This window comes from Typopeltis vanoorti, chromosome 3 (genome assembly GCF_054136105.1).
Source record: "Typopeltis vanoorti isolate ZY-2024b chromosome 3, IOZ_Tvanoo_1.0, whole genome shotgun sequence".
Lineage (NCBI taxonomy): Eukaryota > Metazoa > Arthropoda > Arachnida > Uropygi > Thelyphonidae > Typopeltis > Typopeltis vanoorti.
Genome location: NC_143551.1, coordinates 157,721,239 through 157,747,203, shown reverse-complemented (window position 1 = coordinate 157,747,203; position 25,965 = coordinate 157,721,239). Strand labels below are relative to the sequence as shown.

At 37.8% G+C, this 25,965-nt stretch overlaps 1 protein-coding gene across 6 annotated transcripts in view; it reads right to left on the bottom strand.

Moving 5' to 3' along the window:
* LOC150108699 (RNA-binding protein RO60) overlaps positions 1-24,748 on the bottom strand; it is a 180,525-nt gene extending 155,777 nt beyond the window's left edge. The window contains exons 1-2 of one of the 6 annotated variants that reach the window (XM_090390927.1): positions 24,622-24,736; positions 13,982-14,144 (exon numbers count right to left, since the gene is read on the bottom strand). The gene's annotated coding sequence lies outside the window, so the exon portion shown is untranslated. Of the gene's footprint in view, positions 1-10,406; positions 10,658-13,981; positions 14,145-24,238; positions 24,361-24,431 lie in introns of those variants that run through there. The other 5 variants (XM_090390925.1, XM_090390924.1, XM_090390923.1 and 2 more) reach the window with 5 other exon arrangements.
* Between the last annotated feature and the right edge of the window lie 1,217 nt (positions 24,749-25,965).

Sequence of the window (25,965 nt, the reverse complement as noted above, 5' to 3'; positions counted from 1 at the left end):
ATGGAAAAATTCACAAGTGGTTCCAGTATCTGTCTAATTGGATTGGTGTAGTATACCAGAAGAAGAAAGAATGATTCGGTCGAAACAGAAGATCAAAGAGTTGCTCCGAATTCTTCAGGGGTCTCAATCCTTCACGCAAGGCGCCAAAGATGGTGGAATAAAAGGGGATCGAAGATCGACAGAAATCATCGGCAGTTAGAGGCAGAAATTCCAAGAGTAGGATCCGAAAGACAGGACGTTACAGCGAGCCATTCCAGAGGAGAAGCCGAACAGAATGATGAAAGAATTGCCAAAGTAAATACCGGAGGCTAGTGTCAGTCAGATATCATTGCAGCAGGAGATTTACCTAAACCAGGGATGTGCCGTCGATATGTGCAATGTGTGTGATGCACACAGGCATCAGGATTTAAGGCACCAAAGTGAATTTTGTAAGCAAAATACTGCAGTCTTCATCTATGAATCTCCAACTTACTTCAGATGCATTGAATGATCTAAATCAATTTTTAAATGATTAAAGGAGTTGAAACTTTCAAAGAAATTGTAGAAAGCTAAATTAATTGCAACAAAATTTGACGCAGAATCTGTATTTTGTAGTAGTAGACCACTAAGGCGATGTAAAAAGACAACACAATTTGATTATGAACATGAAAATATAGTAGATCTTGAAATTTCATTTAAAGTAATTTTTTTTTCTCTGCATAAAACATTACAATCTTTGCAGGAAAGATTTACTTTATTAAAAGAACATGAGAATTCATTTCAGTTTTTGTATTTGTTAAGTACTTCACAAACTAAAGAATATTTATTATCTTGTTGTAAAAAGTTACGACAAAAATTAACACAAGAATCATTCAGACATTGATGCAGAAGATTTATGCAAAGAAATTTTACACTTTCAACTATTTATTTCTAATTTTAAAAACGATATATATCAGATAATTCAGTACATTTATTCAAACAACTTAATCACAGTTTATCCAATTGCTCTTCGGATTCTTTTGTCATTACAGTATCTGTAGCAGCTGTGGAAAACGGTCCTTTTCTAAACTTAAAATTATTAAAAACTACTTGCACTCCACAATGGTACAAGACAGACTTTCAAATCTTGCCATTATATCAACAGAGTCAGATATTTTGGATCAACATGATATACATGATATTATTCGAGAAGTTTCATTAATGAAAATTAGAAAAGTTCAATTCACTAAGTGATTATTCTGTTTAAATATTTATTTAACTATTTCTTTACCCAATAATGTTTAATATGTTCCTATTTTATATACTTGTAAGTTAATATTATTTATTTAGTTTATTTTTTTCCAAATTATTTTTGTTGTTTTTGTACCCTTCTTTTATGTTTATTGTTTTTTATACAATTTTTTTTTGTAATTTCTGCTTTTTGTTCAATAAACTTATAATTAATATATTTCTTATTTCATTTTTACTCACTGACATGTTTTTATAAAGTGATTTTCTATTGGGGGAGGGGGCATAGGGGGACCAACTATAGTTTTGCACACAAGCACCGGACACTACTGGCATGCCCCTGACCTAAACCAACAGCTGCAGAGTGAACTTCAAGCACCGGACAGCTTGCCGTATGCTCAAACCTTCTGCCTGAGGTATCAAGTGTTGAAAATTTGGATTGCAAAGCCCACTACTATCCCACCAAGTCACCCCTGAAACAAGACAAATCCAGAAGGAAGCCTAAGGCCCAACATGAAAGGAAAAGCATAGGGACTTTAGTGCAAGCCCTTTGGATGAGTGGCAACACAGAGCCTCTGTAAGTTTGTTCCATCTTTTGTTATACATTCCCTTTTATAACCTAGGAGATATGTTATAGATGGACTGATAAGAATTAACTTAATAGTAATAAGATATGTCTATAACTGGCATGTTAGAAATTAGTATGAAATTTGTGAAATAACTTAACATAGTTAGATAACTTCTTTGCGAGTGGATTAGAATTTTAATAAGTTGATTTTGTAAGCTGAGAATAAATAAGTATTTGTGCTAAAGAGTTATTTAGTGTTGAAGTGGAAAAGTTCTATTTTTATGCTAAAGATTTAAGAGATAGGTAGAGAAGGCAAATGCCAATTAAAGGATACTGGTGGGACAGTTTTAAACAAATTTTCTAGTGTCCATAGGCATAAGACTTGTAGTGCAAAAGGTAGATAAACCTGTTATGCAATAGTGAGATAGAAAAAGAGAGAGAGATATAAGGAAAAGTTTATAATGTAAAATAATAAAAATAAAGAGATTACAAACAGCAATAAATAGCCACTGTTTACAATATTTTCCTGGCTATTTTGTTGTTTGTTCTGACTAATATCAGGTTTAGGAAATTGATGGATTTGTCCTGTTCGGTTTCTATGGTGAATTTTAGTCTGTTGCTGTAATCGTTAAGGGATGCTTGTAAGGTGGATTTTGATGAACTTCAAAATCTATGATAAAAAAAAAAGGCTTTTTCCAAAAAATAAAAAACCTAACTTTATCCCACAAAGACATCCTTACTTCACTGGACACAACTTCGTTATACACCAACCTGGACATCCCTAGAACACCAGACATCGTACACTCACTACTCACAGAAGACCACACACTACATTCGCAAACAAAATTAACACCCAGTGATATCATAAACCTAATCAAACTGGTAATCTCAGCAAACTTCTTTAACTTTAAAAACAACATGGACATCCAAATTTTCAGACTCGCTATGGGACAAAACATCAGTGGACATTTAGCTGAATTGTTCCTAGCACACACACAGAATCACTCCTACTCAACCCATTCCTCTCCCCCCCCACCACCATCACCTTTTATGGCCGATACGTGGACGATATGCTATGCATTGGTGAACCAACATGCATCACTACCTTACAGCAACAGAATAAAATTCACCATAGAAACCAAACAGGACAAATCCATCAATTTTCTAAACCTGACATTAGTCAGAACAAACGACAAAATAGCCATGAAAATATTCCACAAACCCACACACATCAGAAACTACCTCCATTTTAACTCATACCATTCTTATTTGATTAAAAAATCAATCATCCTAACACAATTCATAAATGCTTACAAGTTTTCAACTAACCATAATTATCTCAATACAGAAATAAAGAAATTAACACAAATTTTTCAAAATCAGAATTACCCAACACAACTAATAAATTACAGCAAAAACAAGGCAAAACAACCCAATAACCAAAACAAACTTCCCAACACAAAAAATTATCAACCTGCCATATATCCAGAACACATACAAAACCACAAAGCCTACAAATGCATTTTCAAACACACTGGCTATAAGCTGCTGTTCGCCACAAACCAAAAATTGGCAACTCTTCTCAAACCTACAAAATCTCACACCCACAAAGAAATATCAGAACACCGCAATGTTGTTTACAAATTTCCTTGCCAAAAAGACTGTGATGTCACCTACATGGATTCTGCTATCAGGTCTTTATGGGCAAGACTACAAGAACACTTCCATGACTGTAACATCCCTATCCCAGAAAATTTAAACAAAAAAAAACGCAACAACCACCAAAAAAAAAAAAAAAAAAAAAAAAAAAAACAGGATACAAAGTACAGGAAAAACTGAAATAGCAGTCCACACCCTTGAACAGAAACATACCCTGCAAATTGACAAATATTAGACATACAAGACAACGAAACAATGCTTAGAATATTGGAAATGATAGCCATAAAATGTGACCAACACTCAATAAATGTCCACCGACCGTACATAATCTCCGAGAATTGGAAGCTCCATAACATAAAAATTAGGTCACAACTCCGACCAATAAGAGACAACACAAGTATACCAAAGTCAGAAACACCCAGCCAATATGACATAGCCTCCACTTCCCCCACGAGTTCCAAAGACGACACACTGTCAAAACAGCTCACACCCCATAACTTCTACCCCTGACTTTTCCCCATCAATCCCTCCTCTTCCCTCCCCCCTCCAAACACTCTCTACCCATTATTAATAATAATATTATTAGGCATATAAAAAACCCTGGTTTGTTTCAAATAATTCCCCCCACATTACTTTCCCCAAAACCCCTTTCCTTTAACAGCAGATGAATGCATATCGCCTGGAATAGGAGACGGTAAACAACCTCCAAAAATGTATGTCAGAATTTTCCTCCTATATTAGTTTTATAACACTTCAGTAATGCCCTAATTTTGGGTGAAGAGCCAATGACATTTTTAAAAAAGGGGCACTCCTAAGCAAAAATAGGCAATATTAGCCATTAAAATAATAAGCATAATATTTTTTTTTCCCCATCTGATTCTGTGTAAGGTATCCAATGCATGGTCAACTAGACCACTGACCATAGTTATGATGGTAGATGTATTTCTTGTGTTTTTTTAGGTGGCAATTGGCAGATCTCCCAATTTGTTCATAATAAGATAATTTGCAACAATAAGAAACCTTGTCAACACTGGAACAGAAGGGGGGAGGGATCCTTAGGAAAGGGCAGCCAGCTTCAGATGAGGTTTGAAAACAGTGAAGAAATTATTTCTTCAGAATTCTGGCTATTTTTTCTGAGGTGCACCAGATATAGGGAATAGTAATAGTATTACTGTAGTCTGCATGTTGAGAGGGATGCAAGGAACAAGTAATTTGTTAATCATTTTGGCACTGTAACCAATGAACAGGAAGGTTCAGTGAATAAAGGGAAATTCAGCTGTAAGGGAAGCCTAGGTAGAACAATAGTTTCAGGTTCTGTTCACAAGGGTTTTAATAATATCCTATTGTTGAGAGGGGAGATGGGAAAGTTTATATATATATATATTGAAAGTTTATTTTTCACTTGGTTAGAGTATAATAAATTTAGTTTAATCCTTTATCCAAGTGTGAGCAAACAAAGTTTGCGCCTGAAAGTATCTTCAGGACTGGGTTAAGGTGGTACAACACCAGGGCAACTCGTTGCAAAGGTGGAGCAAGCTACCAGCACTCCTATCTCAGTATCTCCTATAATGCAAAACACATCTCCTTGTGGATATGTCTAACGTTATGCATTAAGGGAAGGGCCACTACCCAGACTAGTTTCGACCTTTATTGAGGTCGAATGGGAGTTCATGTCTCTCATCATCGGCCTTTGGAGAATAAAGCATGCTGAGGGTCAGCAAACAGTAAGAGAGGAGAATAATGAAAGACAGAGTAGGATAGTAGGAGGTAAAAGAGGCCTCAGTCAACCTGTTTAGCCTTATATGGCTAATTGGTCTGTGACACATATTCTCAATTTATCTGTTAAAAAAAAAAAGAAAATTTAACCATAAAAATTTTGACTAATAGTTCACTTATAAATTTATCCTTAATAATTTCGTCAGTTATCTATGAAGGAGATCCATTGACCTGTTTTGAAAATAATAATTTCAGTTAGAACTTTTTTTTTTTTTAAATTACATAAAAATCAAAGGACTTAAGGTCCGGTCAGTTGACCTGAAAGGGAACAAAATAAGGAACTTGCAGACCTGGTACCACTGGGATTTAGAATGGGGTAGAGGGGCCCGGGAGATGCCGCTCACAAGGAGCAGCACCGCCTCGCAGTAAGCCTTCGCAGCCTGGGTTCTCAGATCTACCCCCCTTATTTGGAGTAAAGGAAACCGTGCCAGCAAAAGCTTTGTGGCGAGGAAGAACAGAGTGGTTGTTACTTTTCCTAGGGAGAGTTAGGTGGAGTTTTGGAGATACTAAAGAAATATACAGGGCTTGATGTGTCCCTGTATAAGAAAGCATATTTTCGGTGGTTTGCAGTATTTGTTCACAAATTTAAAGTCGCCTAGTAGATGTCTCTCTTGTGCAAGAAATTTAGGAAGGTAAAAAAAGAAACCTTTCCTTATTCCTGCATATTTGCATCCCGTACCTGTGATTTTTTCCGTACCTTCCAGATGTGATACTTTAAGACGTTAATTAAAAAAATGGCGAATTTTTGGGTCTTGTTGACTGGTAGCGGGAATTGCAGGTGTATGACCTCTTCTAATGATAGCATCGGGATTCCCAGTGCTGTGCTCAGTCTTTGCCAGACGCGTTGGGCTGGTGGGCAAAAATAAAAGAAATGCTCCACCGTTTCCACGCCCAGGCAGACATCACAAAAGGGATCGCACAGACTGGGTACGTACCTAGATTTAACCTGTTTCACCAGGAGCCGCCCATAAGCTATTCGCCAGGCCAGATCCCGATGAAAAGGCTGTCCCCAGCTATTCTTGATGTTTTTAAAGAGAATTTCATTGTTTATCCCGAGGTTTGGTGTATCACGCCTGGAGAGTTGGAAGAAATCCCAGTATACTGCTTTCGGTTTGTGTGTGAGGATTTCTGTTCCTTTGTCTCTAAATACTGTGAGTGATTTTACTAGTGTGCGGTACCACTTGGGCACAACCCTTGCACGGGGTCCAGCATAGTCCGCGGTTCCAAAGAGGGGGAGGAAAAGTCCTATAAAATATCTAATTAGGAGGCCTGAAATATGGTTTGAGTTTAAGGCCTTCCGTACGGTTTTGAATGTATTTGCATAAAGCAAGCTTTTGAGATCAGGCAGAGCGTACCCCCCTTCTTCATGTTTTAGTTGCAGGTATTGTTTTTTAACCTCATGTTTTTTTTCATTCCAGAAGAAATCTATGAGTTTTTTGGATAATTGGTTTTCTTGTAGCAGTGTGATGCCTGTGATATTGATTGTGTGCATCAGCATTGGGGTAATGATTGTTTTTATCACTGTGGCTCTGCCATAAAAGGATAAAAAGGGTGGTTTGAATAGACTTATCTTTTCCGTACTTATTTCCTGTAATTTTTTAACTGGTAAAGCTAGCGACTCAGAAAAGGGAACTCCTAGTATTGTTAGCGGCTGCATATGCAGCGCTAAACCGTAGGGAAGTCTGGTGTTATGGAAATTTCCAAAATTTTTGATTTTGGTTTTTTGTGCATCAACTCGGAGACCACTGACTATGCTGAAGTTTTGCAGTATATCAAGATAGATGCAGATAGACTCAGAGTCTCTGAGTGTGGCCACTACATCATCTGCATATGCTACTATTTTGCACTGTTTGGAAACTTGGGGCAGTGGAATACCATTAATTGCAGGGGTGTTCTCTATTCTTTTGATGAGGGGTTCTAATGCTAGTGAAAAGAGAAGGGGGCTTAGTGGGCAGCCTTGCCTAACCCCTCTCTTTATACGGATTGGTTCTGTCAGAAACCCATTAATAGACAGTTGTGTCGAGGCCCCCACGTACATATGTTTAATTGTACGCCGAAGTCTCGGGCCTATGCCTACTTTTTTTAGGGTGTCCTGTAAGTACGTGTGGCTGACGCTGTCGAACGCTTTTTCCAGGTCGGTGGAGAGAAGTGCCAGGGGGTATTTTTTTTCCTTGGCCAGTCTGATTAGGTCTCTTAGCAGGAAGAGATTAAATTCCATAGATCTACCTGGGATTCCATAGACCTGTGAACTTGTTATCATGTTTTCTATTCCGCCCTTAATGTGTGTACAGATAATTTTTGCGAAAAGTTTATAGTCTAGGTTAGTTAAGAAGATGGGACGCCAGTTATTTGACAAGGTCCGATCTCGGTCTTTTTTTGGGGATAAAGATTGTATAGCTCTTAGTGAATTACTCGGGGATGTTTCCCGAAGTGAGGAATTCGTTAAAGATCTTTACTAGTGCTGGCAGTACAAGGTCCCAGATAGATCTATAGAATTCTATCCCCAGTCCGTCTGGCCCTGGGGTCTTTTTTGGCTTCATCGTTTTGCACGTGGCTTTTATTTCAGCTGCAGTTATCAGCCTGTCATGCAGGGCGCTAAGATGCTCGGGAAAACGTTTGACGTCCCACTCACTGAAGTCATCCATGCTCTGCTGGTCAGCGAAGATGCCGAGATACTGCTGGTGAAAGTGACGGAGTATTTCATGGGTTGAATTTAGAATCTGGCCTTTCTCCTCGATCTGGTAAATCGTTCTTTCATCGTTTGCTGCCACCCGTTGTTGATTGTAGAATGCGGCGGAGGGTGTTTCCAAATTTCTGAGATAGAGTCTCGTGCGAAAGTCGAGGTCATCGACTCTACTCTGCCGCTCTTGCTGCAGCTCTATTTCTACCTGTCTGATAAGATGTCCGCAGGGAACTCCGCTCCGTTCGCTTGACTGGTACCAGCCGAGTTCCCTGTAGAGATCCCTCAGCCGTTTACGTTGTTGGTAGACCCTTTCGCGCCCACATTTTTGAAACAGTTCCTTAGCCTGCCACTTAAAGTGCAGCCAGTTTTCTCAGTCCCAGTTGATGTTTGTCCATTCATCACAGAGTTTCTGTAGCTGGTCGCTAAAAAGACTGGGAAAGGTAGGAGGAAGCCTCCAAGGACCTCTGGCTGTTTCCATAACCTCTGGGAGTGTAATTTTTAAAATGACCAATTTGTGGTCTGTTGACATGTTGTGTGTTGTGGTGTGACGTGTCCTTTGAACATACTGTTCCAAGTTTTGGGACACGTACACCCTATCTAGTCTCGTCGATATCTGGCCGCGGCACCACGTTGTTTCTACCTTCGATAGGTTATTCCTCCTCCAGACATCGACGAGATCAAAATTTACACAGCATCTTTTTAGAGCGGCGGTTCCGCCGGTTCCGGAGTTTGCATTCCCGCCTACTTTGTCCAAACGTGTGTCTTCCACACAATTCCAGTCCCCGGCTACTATTAGGTGTTCTGCTCCCAAGAGGTAGTTTTCAAGGGCAGAGAAAAAACCGCTTCTGTGGTATGGGCTGTTCGGGGAGTATACTGCAACAAGCCGGATGGTACGGCCACCGTACTTCCAGTCAACAGTTATTAGATGTCCCATGGCATCCTTCTGGACGTTGAAGAACCCCCCGCGATTGGGGGGAGAATTAGCATCCCCACCCCTCGCAAGTGAGCATCCCCAAAGCACCAGTAGCTGGTGACTGGGTAGCTTCTCGAGAAGTTCTCCACGTCCTAATGCTTATAAAAATGGGTTTCTTGAATCAGGAGGATATTAATTTTGTACCTTAACATTAGCTTCCAGACAGTGCTTTGTGCGAAGGGGTTGCGTAAACCGTTGGTGTTTAAAGTGGCAATTTTAAAATCCATGCTGGTATTTGGAGGAAGGGGGGGGGGTGTTGTCTGTTTGTTGCTCTACATGTTCCACCTGTGATTCACTATCGGAGCTGTTTGGAATATCCATAACGAGGTCGTTTTGAAATTCCATTTCTGTGATGCTATAAATGTCCATGCTGCAGATGTGTGAATGGGGTTCTGCAGGTTGGTCCGCTACTGGGGATAGGTTTCCTGTCTTTGTTACCGCCTCCTCAAGGGGCTGGGTGCCTTCGCGTTGGCTTGTAGTTTGGATGTTGTCCATTTCATCTTCTGACGAGAGTAGGCTGCTTTGTTTAGCCTTTTTTGCCTCTTCTGTTTCTGCCTCTCTTGTGCGCTTTATTGGGGCGCTGGTTGTTACGACTTCTTCCTCTTTGCTGCGGGTTTCGAAGTTGGCTGTTATTTCCTTGATGTGGCGGGTTGCCCTGGGTGTCATACCCGTTACGGGTTTCATGGAGGTTGTGTTTTCTGCTAGTGTTTCTTTTTCGGTCTGTTGCCGGAGCTCTGGAAAATCGCTCCCTGATGATACCTCAGGTTTACCGAAGGGTATAGCCCTGATCGGTATTATGGTCCCTCCAGCTGCTTCTGAGAGTGTTCTGTGCGAGCACGTGTCCACTTTATGGGTCAAGTCCCCACATTTAAGACAAGCTTCTGTGCAGTTTGCTATTTTGTGCTCCGTTGATTTGCAATTTCTGCACTGTAGTTTTGGGCATTCTGCCCCTAAGTGACCCTCAGAGTTACATTGGAAACAATCTTTTAACACCCAGGTAGTTAACCATGTCGCCTGTTTTCCAGCCTTTGTAATCTGGATGTTCAAATGCTTTGATACTAATAATATCGCCCCATTGGCTAAAAAATTTCTTGACGTTGTCTTAATTCTCCAGGTATTCCAAGGGAAATCTAGTTATTCTTAACGTTTTCCGTAAACTCCCTATTAAATAAGGTTTGATCGTTTGTCCCACACAGGGGGAACCCTCTAATAATTTGCTTCTTGTTTGGTCATTTTTGACTACAATTTGGAATCTTTCTTTTGAGTACGGTGTGAAACCGTATATGTTTTCTGACCCTACTGTATCAATCAGAGCTTTCACTAACGTCCGCTCATCTGAGAGCCGCTTGACTTCGATGCCAAGCGTTCTAGTTCTGGGTAAGAATAACGGCATTGTTGAGGGAAGACCTAACTACAGGCTGTAGAAGGGGGGAGGAGGTAAAGGAGGGCAAAGTCGGGGAACGCCCGGTGTCCCTCACAACAAGCGAAGAGATACCAGAAGGAATGGGTAAAAGAGCCAATAATAAGAAAAAAGGTCTTACCAACACGAGGTACTTCTGTAGAAAGTGAGCATGGAGCTCTCTCTTCGGGCCACGGGAAATGGATCCTCTTTTGGACTGGTAGGCACAGGTTCTTTCTTCTTCGAACTGGAGCTGTCTTTCACGTCTTGGCGAATAAGGTCTCTTCAGTGGGAGCCAGGCCCAAGTGGAGATATCAGGCAGAAGCATTAGCAGGTCATCTCCACCTATAGGAATTGCCAATTGGTGTGCCACCCTTTTTTTAATAATTTACTCTGGATTTAGAGAAAGATGTTGAAAGTTTATTTTTCACTTGGTTAGAGTATAATAAATTTAGTTTAATCCTTTATCCAAGTGTGAGCAAACAAAGTTTGCACCTGAAAGTATCTTCAGGACTGGGTTAAGGTGGTACAACACCAGGGCAACTTGTTGCAAAGGTGGAGCAAGCTACCAGCACTCCTATCTCAGTATCTCCTATAATGCAAAACACATCTCCTTGCGGATATGTCTAATGTTATGCATTAAGGGAAGGGCCACTATCCAGACTAGTTTCGACCTTTATTGAGGTCTCTTCGGTATTCAGTAAATTATTAAAAAAAGGGTGGCAAACCAATTAGCAATTCCTATAGGTGGAGATGACCTGCTAATGCTTCTGCCTGATATCTCTACTTGGGCCTGGCTCCCACTGAAGAGACCTCAATAAAGGTCGAAACTAGTCTGGGTAGTGGCCCTTCCCTTAATGCATAACGTTAGACATATCCACAAGGAGATGTGTTTTGCATTATAGAAGATACTGAGATAGGAGTGCTGGTAGCTTGCTCCACCTTTGCAACGAGTTGCCCTGGTGTTGTACCACCTTAACCCAGTCCTGAAGATACTTTCAGGCACAAACTTTGTTTGCTCACACTTGGATAAAGGATTAAACTAAATTTATTATACTCTAACCAAGTGAAAAATAAACTTTTAACATCTTTCTCTAAATCCAGAGTAAATTATTAAAAAAAGGGTGGCACACCAATTGGCAATTCCTATAGGTGGAGATGACCTGCTAATGCTTCTGCCTGATATCTCCACTTGGGCCTGGCTCCTACTGAAGAGACCTCAATAAAGGTCGAAACTAGTCTGGGTAGTGGCCCTTCCCTTAATGCATAACGTTAGACATATCCGCAAGGAGATGTGTTTTGCATTATAGGAGATACTGAGATAGGAGTGCTGGTAGCTTGTCTCCACTTGGGCCTGGCTGCTACTGAAGAGACCTCAATAAAGGTCGAAACTAGTCTGGGTAGTGGCCCTTCCCTTAATGCATAACGTTAGACATATCCGCAAGGAGATGTGTTTTGCATTATAGGAGATACTGAGATAGGAGTGCTGGTAGCTTGCTCCACCTTTGCAACGAGTTGCCCTGGTGTTGTACAACCTTAACCCAGTCTTGAAGATACTTTCAGGCACAAACTTTGTTTGCTCACACTTGGATAAAGGATTAAACTAAATTTATTATACTCTAACCAAGTGAAAAGTAAACTTTCAACATCTTTCTCTAAATCCAGAGTAAATTATTAAAAAAAGGGTGGCACACCAATTCCTATAGGTGGAAATGACCTGCTAATGCTTCTGCCTGATATCTCCACTTGGGCCTGGTTCCCACTGAAGAGACCTCAATAAAGGTCAAAACTAGTCTAGGTAGTTGCCCTTCCCTTAATGCATAACGTTAGACATATCCGCAAGGAGATGTGTTTTGCATTATAGTAGATACTGGGATAGGAGTGCTGGTATCTTGCTCCACCTTTGCAACGAGTTGCCCTGGTGTTGTACAACCTTAATCCAGTCCTGAAGATACTTTCAGGCACAAACTTTGTTTGCTCACACTTGGATAAAGGATTAAACTAAATTTATTATATATATATATATATATATATATATATATATATATATATATATTTGCTCACACTTGGATAAAGGATTAAACTAAATTTATTATATATATATATATATATATACACGTATCTACCTATGTGGGTGAGTTTTCTATAAACTAAGAAAGAAATGGTCCACTGGAAATTTTCTAGATACTTCTAGATCCAATGATCTATTAGAGTAGCTAATGGATCATTGGTCCATTAGAATATCTAGAAAAGGAAGGCTATTATATATTTTCTTTTTATAGAAACCAGATTCTGGAGCAATGGCTATAAAGGTGGAGGAAGAAAAAGTCTATGTGTCTGAGTCATGTGGCTAAATAGAGAACACATCAATATATATAAATCAAACAGAAGGTTTGAGAATATCAGTGTCAAGAGCATGTTTTTCAAAATGTTCCATACAGAAATTGACTAGAGGGAAGAGAGCTCATAGCTGTCCCTCCTCTACCTGTTTACATAGGATATCCTTCCTCAAGTAGCCAGTGTGGGTGACAAAAAATTGAAAGATCAATGATATCAAGGGGAAAGCATTTTTCAGCAAAAGTTATAGGATCAGAAACAGGGGATATTGGTAAATAAAGAGGTGATGCTGAAACTCACCATGATATCATTATTTTAAACCAAATTTTGGATTAAGGAATTGAAATGACTGGACTTTTTAATATAAGATGATAAGTGGGGTTAAAAATTTCACCAATTGTCTCGCTAACCTAAAAGAGAGAGGGGTAAGAATTTTAGGTAATCAGTATATTGGGGGGGGGGGGGCAGTGACCTAAGCAGTTTCTAAGTTTTTTTGTTAACTATTTCAGGAGGCCAAAAAGTGATACTTTTTTAGAATCCCTCTGGTGCAAAAATTGTATTGTATGAAATCAGGTACTGAAACAAGACAAGTGCACAGGAAACAGAAAATGATTATACAGTAACTTTTCTATATTTGGCAAAGACATTCAATAAAACATCATATAAGCTGTACCAAATCTGAGTAAAATGGAGATGGATAGATTGTCAGTTGGTAGCCTGGTCACAGAGATAGTTGGCTGATAAAACAAGTGAGCTGCATATCAGGGATGTGAATGTCTTGAAAGGAAAAAGATGACAGACATGGCACTCCAAAATTCTGTTCTTGCAAGCCTCTCCTCCCTTCCATTTTTTTTTTATGTGATTCATACACAAAAGGTTGTAAATTTACAGTGCATCACTACTGAGTAAGTGGACTAAGGACATTTTTTGTATTAGTTATTACATTTTTTTTTTTTTTTTTTGTATTTTTACTTAATCTGGAAACACTGTTTCTAGAAATCAGTCAGAGAACTTTCTCAAAGCCACTTCTGGCCTCTAATAAAAAGGACTGTGATCTCACAGCAGAAGATGAAATTCACCTTCCACCTCAAGACAGCAACAAACATTCACACCAATGATGCTGTATAACACAGACAAGAATATAGAAATAAAAATGTATTCTGACATATTTCAATCTGAGACTAACAAATCATTTTTGGTGTTAAGCCAGTTCAAATAAAGTAAAATGCTAATAATGGATTTTTTTTTTTTTTTTAAATGTTGAGCTGTGAATTGGTATAAACAAGGTATATTGAACAATGAGATGTTAGTAAAATGATATAATGATGACAAAATTAAAAAAAAAAAAAACTATTGGGGACTGACAGGAATGAGACTTACCCAGATTTTTGGGAAGGAAAGCAGTCGCTCTGATTTAAATTAGGATAATGTAGTAAGGCTTAGAACTCTACTTAAACAAAAATTTGAATATGTAGTAACACTGTTGGAGTAGATGAATTCTTGACCAGAAGATTCTATCACTCAGCCAATCAGACTAACTAATCTATAATAATTTATATACATTATTTATATTGTCTATTATTTATAATAATCAATAATAAGTTATAACAATCACAATCAATATAATTAAGCACTACTAATTAATCTTTGATGATTAAGATATACAGTATATCATAATTCAAGGTCTGAGAGGTGATAGCAGTTGTTTGCAGAAAACATTACATTGGAAAGAGCAATTTCATGAAAATCTGGTGTGTAGGTTAGTACTTTGGGAAGATAAAGAGATATTAATTTAATGTCGTTAAGAGTACTCTTGCCAGAGAAGATGAGGAATATAGGATATTATTATTATTATTATTATATATAGATAGATAGATATAGATCCCATGAAATAGAGGTCAAGGGACTTATAGGCATGTCAGTGCCTATAAGTATGTGTGTGGGATGCAGATGAGGAGTGAGATAGAAGTGTTTTTTTTTTTGTGTGTGTGTTGAAGAGCTGCATGTTGCAGTTTGGGAATACTTTTTGTGGAAGGCTATTCCAGAGAACAAAAGTGGACGGAATAAAAGAGGATGAAAACAAGCAGTTTCGGTGTGTTTGCAGTTGCACAGTAAAGGGATGCTAGGTAGCTGCAGCTCTTGTATTAACAGGTGCAACAGAATGTGAAAGAATGATGGTCGCCAATTCAATGGAGCAGTAACCATTGAAGTACCTGTAGAATACACAGTGCTGAAACACTGCACCTGCAAGATAGAGGTTGAAGTGAGTTTGGAGTAAAGAGAGGAATCTACAAGCCTAATTGCATGCCTCTGAATGGTGCAAAGGATTTTAAGGGAAGTTTTAGGTGCACCACCACAAAACGTGAACGGTATTCTAAACATGGACGGATTTAGGATTTGTATATAGTGAAGAGTTGGTTGGGTATAAAATACTCTTGAATGAAAGAGAATGCCAAGTTTCTTGGATGCTGAGGAGGAAATTGATGTAATGTGTTTATGCCAGAAAAGACTGGAAGTAAACGCTAGTCTAAGCAAAAAGATCTAATCTCATCTGGTGATTTGTGTATTACTGAGGTCAAGGGTAGGTCAGCTGGGATCTCTTTTGCACAAAAAAAGGGCAAAACTATGTTTTGGTGGCATTGAACATAAAAGATTGTCCTCGCCCATTGGAAGATAGTATATAGATGATCTTGTAGCCTTGGTTATCAGAGTACTGCATGGTTCATCAAATGAGTAAGATGAGTGGAGAGTACTATCATCTGCAAAGCTGTAAATCAGATTGGTGATTATTGTGAATAGGTCATGTACAGGAGAAAGAGTAGGTGACAGAACACAGCCTTGAGGCACTCCAGCATTGGTGGTAAAGCTCAAAGAGAGGAAGTCATCTACATTCATCACAAAGAATGACCAGAAAGAAAGCTGGCTATACATTACAGAGGATGGCAAGGAGACTGAATGATGGTAATTTGTTTAGCAGGCCTCAAAATCACAGAGGTCAAAAGTTTTGGAAATCTACCAGCGCAACAACACAAGTTTCTTTGAACCTTTCCATGGTGCATATCCAACGGTGGGTGATGTAAGCTACAAGGGTCAGCTATGAATCTTAAATGGCAGAATCTGTACTGGTGGTCGCTGATTAATTCATGGGCCTCTAAGGAGTGAAGGAGTTGGCTATTGATGACTTTTCCATTATTTTGGAAAGGACAGAGGTGATAGCAATTGGTCGGTAGTTTGATAATAGACTTCTATCACCCTTTTTTGGAATAGGATTGATATGAGATTGCTTCCATGCATTGGGATAAGTACCAAACATGTATAATAGATTACAGAGATGATGCAGGTCGGGTGTTAGCTCTGAAACACAATGTTTGAGAACAATTGGTAGATGTCATCAGGACCAGAACACTTTTTAGTATCCAAGTTATTTAGTAGTTTTCTGATGACTTTTTTTGTTAACTATAGGAGGCATACAGTGCTTGGATTCTGGTATCATATGAGGTGGTGTCCCTTGGTCATATATGCAGGAGTTTGAGCAAAAGAGTGATGCCAAGAGGTCAGTGATGAAATCAGGATGACACAGAGGTGGAAGTGCAGGAGTTGCTTTTATGAGATAGTATTTGGATTATGAGATAGTATTTAGACCTTCAAAAAGCTTTTGGCAATAAACAAATTGAGAATGTAAACAAGTTCACTTATCTAGGAAGCACACTGAGTCAAGATGGTCGCTCAAAAACCAAATACTGAATTGCTAAGGCAACTGTGGCCCTACAGAAGTTAAAACCATTGTGGGGAGATAACAGAATAGCAATCACAATCAGACTAAGACTAATTGACACCTTGGTGAATTAGTCTTAAAAAATTTTTTTAAGATTTTTAAGATTTTAAGATTTTTTTAAGACTTTTAAGAATTCCCTATACTGCTCATGAAACCAATGCAAATGTCTGAAAACTGATTGATTCAGTAGACGGAAAAAAAGGAAAAACATTCTGACAGTCATCAGAAGAAGACAGATGAAATGGTTCGGACATGTGGAGAGGGCTAATGGCATTCAGAGGCAGAAGATTCTAAATTAGCCATTCACTGGCAAGCTTTCACAAAGACATGTGCCACCCTTGTGGTGAAAAGAATCGTGAATGTAGTTTGGCACTGGAGGTGGACAGTAGTAGATGTAGATGTGATCTGAGTTTCTCTCAGAAATAAGATAGCTGGTCTGGAAGACTGCAAGTGATGGTGTATGTCATTTATGTTTATGCCATGGATGTTAGTAAAATGGATATGAAAGTGAGTGTTTAATGAAGAGATTCTGGTATGGTTTGTATGTTGTGACTGGTTGTGATGCGACTTTTTTGATGGGATTAATTTATGAGGGAGATTCGCTTTTCTTGCAATTATTGTTATTGTTTGTGAAAGTCTTCATAGAGTTGGCCATAAGTTTGATTAGATGGAATGATATAGCAGGAACGTGCAGTGAGAGAACTCTTGGACATAACTTCCATACAGAGCGAAATCACAATCCATGCCATGACATGACATAGCCTCAACAGTGCCTCTGCATACCACAACCTGGGACTCCCTTTCCAGGCATGAACTGGCAGATTATGTGGAAGTAGGATTATGCACCAGTTGATTGGGAAGCCTCCTGACTCATTACTGACAGGTTTAGGCCCTTGCACAGCCAGCCTGTGGCACCACCACTTTAACTGCTGTACCCTTGAAATGGAGGAGTGATGCCCTTCAAGGCCATGTCATGGCCTTGAAGGGCATCACTCACACTGCACAGAGAAGGGGCAGAACAAAAACCGGAATCTTAACTCTGGAGTCAAACATAGCATTTGCTACTTCAGATCTCCAGTAAGCTTAAGCTGGGCAGTGATATTTCACTGGGCAACAAAGAACATCTACCACCTAATGTCTAATTGGCATTTCCTCCAACTAAGAAGGTATCCCTTTGTAGTGGGGGAATACTCACTGGTTTTTGCCAGAGCTCCTATTGTGGAAACAGACCAAAACCGTGGGAAGGTGAGGTTGACTAGACAAGGATAGGAATAGTGTTAGTGGACAGGGAGCTAAATACTGCAAAAGTTGTAAATTACCCAGAAAACTGTTGCCACAATAATGACAATGACAAGCAGGGATCATATTGAAGGCTTAATGGATTTTTAACACCACTCAAAAAGGATTAAAATAGAATTTAATACTTCCTAAATTTCGTCCTAGTCACTAGGACATTAACGGAGATTACAAAAACAACTAATGTAACATGCACACAAATATCATACAATACTAAGGCCAACCACATGAGTGACACTAAAGTCCTATCTAGGTGGAGTGCCCTCTAAGGGTGGTAGTAGGTTGCCTGGAATGATTAAATTAGGAATGATTAATAGGAAGTATTAAATTCTATTTTAATCCTTTTTGAGTGTTGTAAAAAATCCATTAAGTCTCCAACATGATGTCCTCACAGCACTTAAGCTTCTACACACGACAAGCAGGGATAAGATGGCAGTTCTTCTATAATGCACTAATTAGGCCACATATCTGCTGGTTATCTGTGATAAGCAGGGTTCAACGAATTATGCAAAATCTTGCTTTCCACAGGGGGAAAAAAAAAAAAAAAAAAAACTTGCCCAAGAACTCCCCCCCCACACACACACACACCATTATTTAATGATATATCCAAATTAAGTCAATAGAAGTTCCATAAAGTGATTAGAGGGTGCTGTGTTATGGTTTGGAGTATATTTCCGTTGTGTCAGAACCACTCAAAAAAAAAAAAAAAACAGTAAAAACAGTTTTCTTTTGGAAAATATAATTTGTCACATTAATTTCTGTGACGAGAATGGCCCTTTATACTATGCATATTGTTCTGCATTTACTTAAAGTTAAAAAAGGTTTTGTTCAGAAAGTTATTTTTTATTAAATAAAAAACATTTTTCCATTCTACATCTACTCACCTGCCAGCACCTACTCACCACAGGCATGTGGGTAAGCATGTTTGTCGAGCCCTGCTGATAAGAATGCATAAGAGTGCGGGGGAGTGGTGTAACTAAGACTATCAAGACTCTGTAATGTTGATATTAAAGGGAATGTACTCTGCACAGCTCGACAAATAGAAGAATATGATTGAGACATAAGTTGATGAAGGAGTTTATCAAACTGGGAGATATTGCTAATGTAACAGATGATAAAAGAACACGGTCATCCCTGGAAAGGATTGTGTGAGTAAGGAAGTGAAAAGGTAATTTTTTGCATGGTGAATGAGCAGAATACATCACCAGAGGTGAATGTTCCAACAATAAATATTTTCAAGAGTAAACATGATAAGTATTGTTGTCTGTGAGCGTTTAGCCTCCCACAATGAGTTCGACTCCGTGATATGCCAGAAATAATACCAACTTTTCAAGGGTCAAGATATTCCATAACCAGTGATTTAATTTATACTGATCTCATTGCCAATCTCCAGTGGAGTGATGATATCAAAACATCAAAAGAAATATAAAAATGGGGGGGGGGGGGACTTTATTAATGTAGAATTTTCACCTTGTTATAAGCATCATCACTGACACTTAGGCAAAATTCTACATTAATAAAGTTGTTTATACATGAGTTTTTCCTCTGTTTTTATATTTCTTTTGATTATGCCAATTCATGATATTTCATTACTGAAACAGATACCAAAACATATCCACTTTCTTGTAAGAAAGATCAGATCATCACCTCCCCTTATCTTTGATAATACTCAGATTTCTAGTCAAGATCAGCATTCTTTTCTTGGGCTGACAAACAAACTTCCCAAAAAGTCATGTACTCTCCTGCTTAATAAACTATGTTGACCCTATACAAATAACCATATTAACCCAGTCTTAGAATAAATACTGGAGTTTGGAGCAAAATATGCAAAACTGCTCTAAAAAGGTCTTGATGTTATTCTGAAGGCAATCTGATTAACTGATTCCAGTCTCTCTTACTTGTAAGCTTGTTCCCCATCCTCAAAGATGTTCTGCTTCTCTTTCATGTCTTCTAAAATACACAGCTACAATCAATATCCATCTGTATTCTTCTTTCATTGGCGTTTCCTGATGTCTTCAAGAACATCATTATTGCTCAGAATATGAGAACCTAATGCATTCAAGAGAATGCATTAGGTTACTTCTTTCTTCTTAACCATTAGCCCATACATGGCACCAATGTGTTATAAGTTTTGCAAATATTTGTTAGGGTTAATAATACTTAAAAAATAATAAAAACTTAACATACCTACATACTTCATCGAACTTGAAGCATGCAGAAACAAGTATTATGTTTTCTCACAATAAATCACTAAAGATAACTTTTTTAATGGACTACATTGAATGTTAATTAACTTAGCATTTAATTCTTAATTACATTAAAAAACATCCCTCATGTTTCTGTAGCATGACATAGCCGTATGATATTTTATTATTATTATTACATCACACCTCCAGGGAGTCCAAAGATTTGACTGCTATCATTAATGCGACCTTTTGGAAGTGAATACCAATGCTGTTTGAAACTGAGGTGATCCCTAGCTATAAACATGTTATGGATTCAAATCCCATTTGTGTAATGGATGTTTGAGAAATTCTTCATGTAGTTAAGGTTTCTCTTTATCCTAACACCAACCCCCTTTCTTTGGGATAATATCAAGTGGAAAATGACATTCCATCTCCAGAGGATAATATCCATTTTATTTCACTAGTGGCCAACCAACAATAATGTATTATAGTTTCCAACCTTTCCCAATTAAGAATATCATAAAAAATAAATAATTTAATCCTTATATTTTTACATAATAAATATTATTTAAGTCAAATTAACTATCATTGACATAGCAACTATTCCACATTTTGCGACTGCATTCAGCTGAATAACAATGTAATGGGTCAAGTACTTAAAATTACAAAATTCTCAAGATCCATAATGATTATGAAATCTTAGCTCAAGACTAATGTGAAGATTGATTTGTACTATGTGCCCACAGATGTGAGACTCTTTTTTGGTCTGTGGGCAGTCCTACTTGCTTCCAACAATCTTCGACTAACTGTTATGTCAGAAACATTAATTCCACTAGCTACCAAGTCTCTATTTAAGTCTACAGCAGACAATCTTGAATTAATTTTGCTTTTCCTAACTAGTAAATTACCTTCAGTAGGTATAGTTTTCCTTTTCTGTCAGGAGAAAAAGGTACCTGTCCCTAAACCTCTAAAATCACATTAATGGTACCCAAACCAACACCACACTCATTGTTAATTTGTCTGTGTCATGGATGTGTGCTGAGAAAGATTACATATTTTTGAACTCTTTCTTGGAGATGTATCCATTTTACAGCTATACAAAATGAATAAAAGACTATGAATGTCAACTTGTTTACAATATTAAAAATGCACAACATTATTAACAAACATCATAGAGACAGTTTAAACACACAGCACTCAACCATAACAAAAAACAAAAACTTGGCTTGTTCAATAGTGCACAAAGTGCTATTTGTTCATATCCAATAAATGGAAAGGTTGAAATGAAAAAAATAAAAACAAAAGGATGCATTTATTGCATTGTATCGATTTTTTTTTTTTTTTTTTTTTTTTTTTTTTTTTTTTTTTTTTTTTATGAATCCACACCATGAAAGGTATCAGAAGGCATACCATAGGTGGGCTAATGGTTAGATAATTAGAAACCAAGGAACCAAGTTTGGTCTCTAGAAACCAAACATGGAACATTGAGTCACTTCAGACCTCAACTGAACTTAATATCTACAAGGTAATTGTAGTTGCATTTTTATGTAAGATCTGGCTACAAAGGTAATAGTCATCATCATGCTTCTCAAGGATTTAGGCCTACAGTGGCCTGTTCTGGCCTTAAAATTTATCGTTGAATCTCTTTAGAAAATGTCCTCGTTTGCTTTTTCGTGATGGTTTGCAATTTAAGACTTGTTTTGGTAATCCTTTTGTTTTCATTCTTTCAACGTGTTCCACTGATTTATGTTTATATTTTTTAATTTTTTCTATTAGATTCCTGGTTTAATTCTTTATGATTTCTTCATTTCTTTTGTGATTGAATAGAGTATACTTTGCAGTTTTTCTCATAAACTTCATTTCAGTTGTTGTTAATATTTGTCTTTTTGTTTTATTGTCCAGATTTCACTTCCATGCAAATGGTAGAACTAATGTATTGTATGCTTTTAGTCTAGTTTGTTTTTGAACTAGGTTAGGTTTAAATACAGAGTTAATTACACATTTTATTATTAAATATTTTGCAATAAAGATAAAGTGCAAACAAGAAATAATTACTATTACTATTATTACTATTATTGCGGGCAACTCCAGGGAGTCATTAGACTCATCGAGGGAGGCACCAAATCATATTCATCACAACTATTTGACATTAATACAGTATCTATCATACCTCGCCTTAAACTCATTCACTGTCACAGCATCCACCACAGACTCAGGGAGCTCATTCCACTCATTCACTACTCTAAAAGTAAAGAACCCAGCTCTAACACCTTTACTAACCACACTTTTGCCCAGTTTCCATGGATGTCCCCTAGTCCTCCCACAACCAGCCCTGTTCTCAAAAATATCTTCTGAATTAATTTTATAGAAACCCTTCAGTAATTTGAATGTCTCAATCATATCTCCCCTCCTCCACCTATCAACCAATTTTTGCAACCCACAAATCCTCAACCTGTTCTCATACGGTTCATTCCACAGACCTGCTATCATCTTGGTCACTCGCCTCTGGATCCTCTCCACCTCCTCCCCATCAAGAAGAAACCTAGGTGACCAAATCTGAGCACAGTAGCCGAGATGGGGTCTTATCAAGGCTCGATGCAGCGGAACAATAACCTGCTTGTCAACGTATTCTTCAGCAACCAAGTGATTTGATGAGCTGATTTGGCCACTTTTGCAATGTGTCCCCTAAATTTCAATTCCTTATCTACCAACACTCCTAAATCTCGTGCCTCATCAATTTCCTGGAGCACGGTTCCACCAATGCAGTAAACTGCCGCCAATCTTTTCACCCCAAAATGCATAACCTTACATTTTGCCACATTAAATTGACATCCATTCTCCTTAGCCCAGACCTCCAATCTATCCAAATCATCCTGCAAAATTTTGACGTCATCTGCATTCACTATTGCCCTACCCAACTTCGCATCATCCGCAAACAAATGAACTGTTCCTCTCAGATCCTTTCCTATATCATTTATGAACAAATTAAACAGCAGTGGTCCAAGAACAGATCCTTGTGGCACACCACTAGTCACAGGCCGTCTTGTGGACTCTACTCCTGAGTAAACCACTCTCTGATATCTCTCCATCAACCACCCTCCTATCCATCTCACCAACCCTATGTCCATTCCCATATGCTGCAATTTACTGATTAGAATTCCATGTGGTATCCTGTCAAAGGCCTTGGCAAGGTCCAGTAGAATCACCGTAAACCCATTACCCTTATCCAGTTCAGCCGTCACCGTGTTATAATACGTGAGCAAGTTACTGAGGCATGACCTACCCTTCACAAAACCATGCTGACCCCGATACAGTATCCCATTTTCTTCTATCCAATCTTGTATTTTCCTCTTGACTATTTTCTCTAAGACCTTGATAATGATTCCTGTTATGCTGATTGGCCGGTAATTTTCAACAGCAGCCTTGGAACCACCTTTGTGCAGTGGAACTATTTTCCCCTCTTTCCACCCCCTTGGGACTGACCCAGTCCTGAGGCTCAAATTAAACAAAATGGTCAAGGGCACTGACAATTCTTTGGCCGCTTCACTTATGACACGAGCTGGTATACCATCCAATCCCACAGATGTATTGACATTGAGGTTCTGTAATAGACTAGTTACCTCTACTTCATTCATCACAATTCCAGTATAAGCTGTTGGTTCTTCCATTCCTGCAAAGTCACCACCTGGATGATATACTCTTGCAAAGTGCTCGCCCAGTAATTCCACAATATCGACTGATTCGGTTACCTCCCAAATAATTCCTTGGGTTTAAGGATGGTTAGTTATCAGGGAGCTCAGCATCAACAAGAAGGCTACATGCGCTTAAGTGAAAAATGGAAGATGTCAGTGGAAGAATGTACATGGGAAAATTTCAATCTTTCTTTTAAGACTGAGATCCAAATGGGAAAACGTTTGCTCAATAAACATAAACCATGAAACTAATGTAAGCAGCAAATGTTCTTTAGGTTGTTTGATTTACAACTAAATGATATAATATTTTCAGTGAATGTCCTTACTATTTCTTATATTTGACAATAAATCTTAACAAATAATAACATTAGGTACAACCAAAATATTTATATAAATGCAAAAACATATTTCTTCAATTAACACGAAAAGCGCATATAGTTGCATCATTTGAAGTTTTAAGTGATAGGTAATTTTTTTTCTCTACTGGATACTACTAAATGTATTAATCAGTCAATATAGCAATCTACAACTGTATTCAACATAAACCGGTGACATAACATGACTTCTCAATGGATTATCCAGCAGTAATTGTGTGGGCTGTCTGATGTGTTCTAAGGTCCTACAAATCGATACTAAATAATATATGAAATTCGGTCATTAATAAAAGACTGCCAAATGCCATAACTACCTCTATTTCCTTAAATTTACATCGATTTGATAACATCGATCTTGCGAATGAGGAAAAATATTGCGAATTTGGGTGTTACTCTCCTTTACCTACAGTAGGCCTAACTGTTATACAGTAACTTGAACTTGGCTCCGTAACTATAACTATTTTCTATCTTTACAATATTTATATTTGCCCATGATATCATACTCACGTACTGATGTTAACATCTTCACTTAATCAACAGAGAAAAAAAGGTCAATGATCCATCCGATCTATACCTTGAGGCTCTAATGCAGCTTCAATTCCTCAAACAAGCCTCGTTGGCAGAATCCAATATAGAGTGGATAAACTTATTTAATAGAAATTCACATAATAGGTGAAATGTATTGTTTATAACGTACCTTAACCTGTGTTTATCACTAAGAATCGTAATCAAAAACCGAAATGCAACCAACAAAATACAGTGACATTTAACGCAGACACCGGATTCGTTAAAAACACTTCTCTGAACAAAATCCACCTTCAAGCATTCGATACCAAAGCAGATGACAATAGGATGTCAGTGACGTCAACACGAAAGGAAATCCTACTCCTTTGCTTAGGTGATATTTTCACCTAAGTAAAATATTCACATCAAAGGACTGAGCTGAATTTTATTTGCTTAAAACCCAAATAATGAACCAGTTTATTGCATATCTTAACTGTCTTTTATGTTATGATCGTTGTTTAGAATTACTGCCCAAGCAATTAAATCTATGAATGTAGTGTGTTATTAAGTGCCCTCCCGCGATGAGTCTTCGGACTCCTTGGAGGTATCAGGAATAATAATAATAATAATAATAATAATAATAATAATAATAATAATAATAATAATAATAATAATAATAATAATAATAATATTTATGTTACTTGTAAGTGTTTTCTATTGCCAGTATGTTTTGAGAAATATTCTGGTCCGTAATACTGGGTAAAACTATATTTAGTAACAGATTAAGGTAGTCTGGAACCTTGACGCATATTTTAGAATCTTCTTATAATTGCTTCTATATACAGAGGCTGCCTATTATTTTAAAACAACCTGCTTTCACTATTAAAAAATACTCTATGCTGTGCCCTAATAAATAATGTGTGCAGTAAGCCATATTCTACTGGGGTTATGATCCTGGAAAGGAAGCTGGAAGAACTGCAGCTCATTAAATTCTACAGACCAGATGGCTTGGTTCTACGATTCTATTGAAAGACTTCATAAAACATATGAGGAGTAAGAATAAAACAAATAATAAATCTTCTGATAATAGAGCATAATAAATCTTCCGATGATAGAGCATAATAAATATTCTGATGCAATAAGATTAAAATAAATGAAATAATACGACACTGTATCATTCCTTAAAGGAAGAATCTGTCTCCCTTATTGTTAAAAACCACAAGTTCACCATCATGGCGAAGAAAGAGTGGATTTCTGTTCGCGTATTCGGAAACTTCAATCAGAATAGGGCAGACCACTGCAACCATCTGGTGATTCTAAATCTAATTACTATTACACAGGGTGTTTCAAATTAAAGTACGCATATTCAGAGCAATCTGTATAGAGATCTAGTTGATAAAGTACCCTCAAGCTCGATGGACACTAACCAAATTATGGGAAAGAGATCATGACTAAAAATAAAAAAATAAATAAAAATAAAATTGACCGTTAGGGGAAATATAGCGCTGTGAGCGGGAGAGAATTACATTATTGTGAA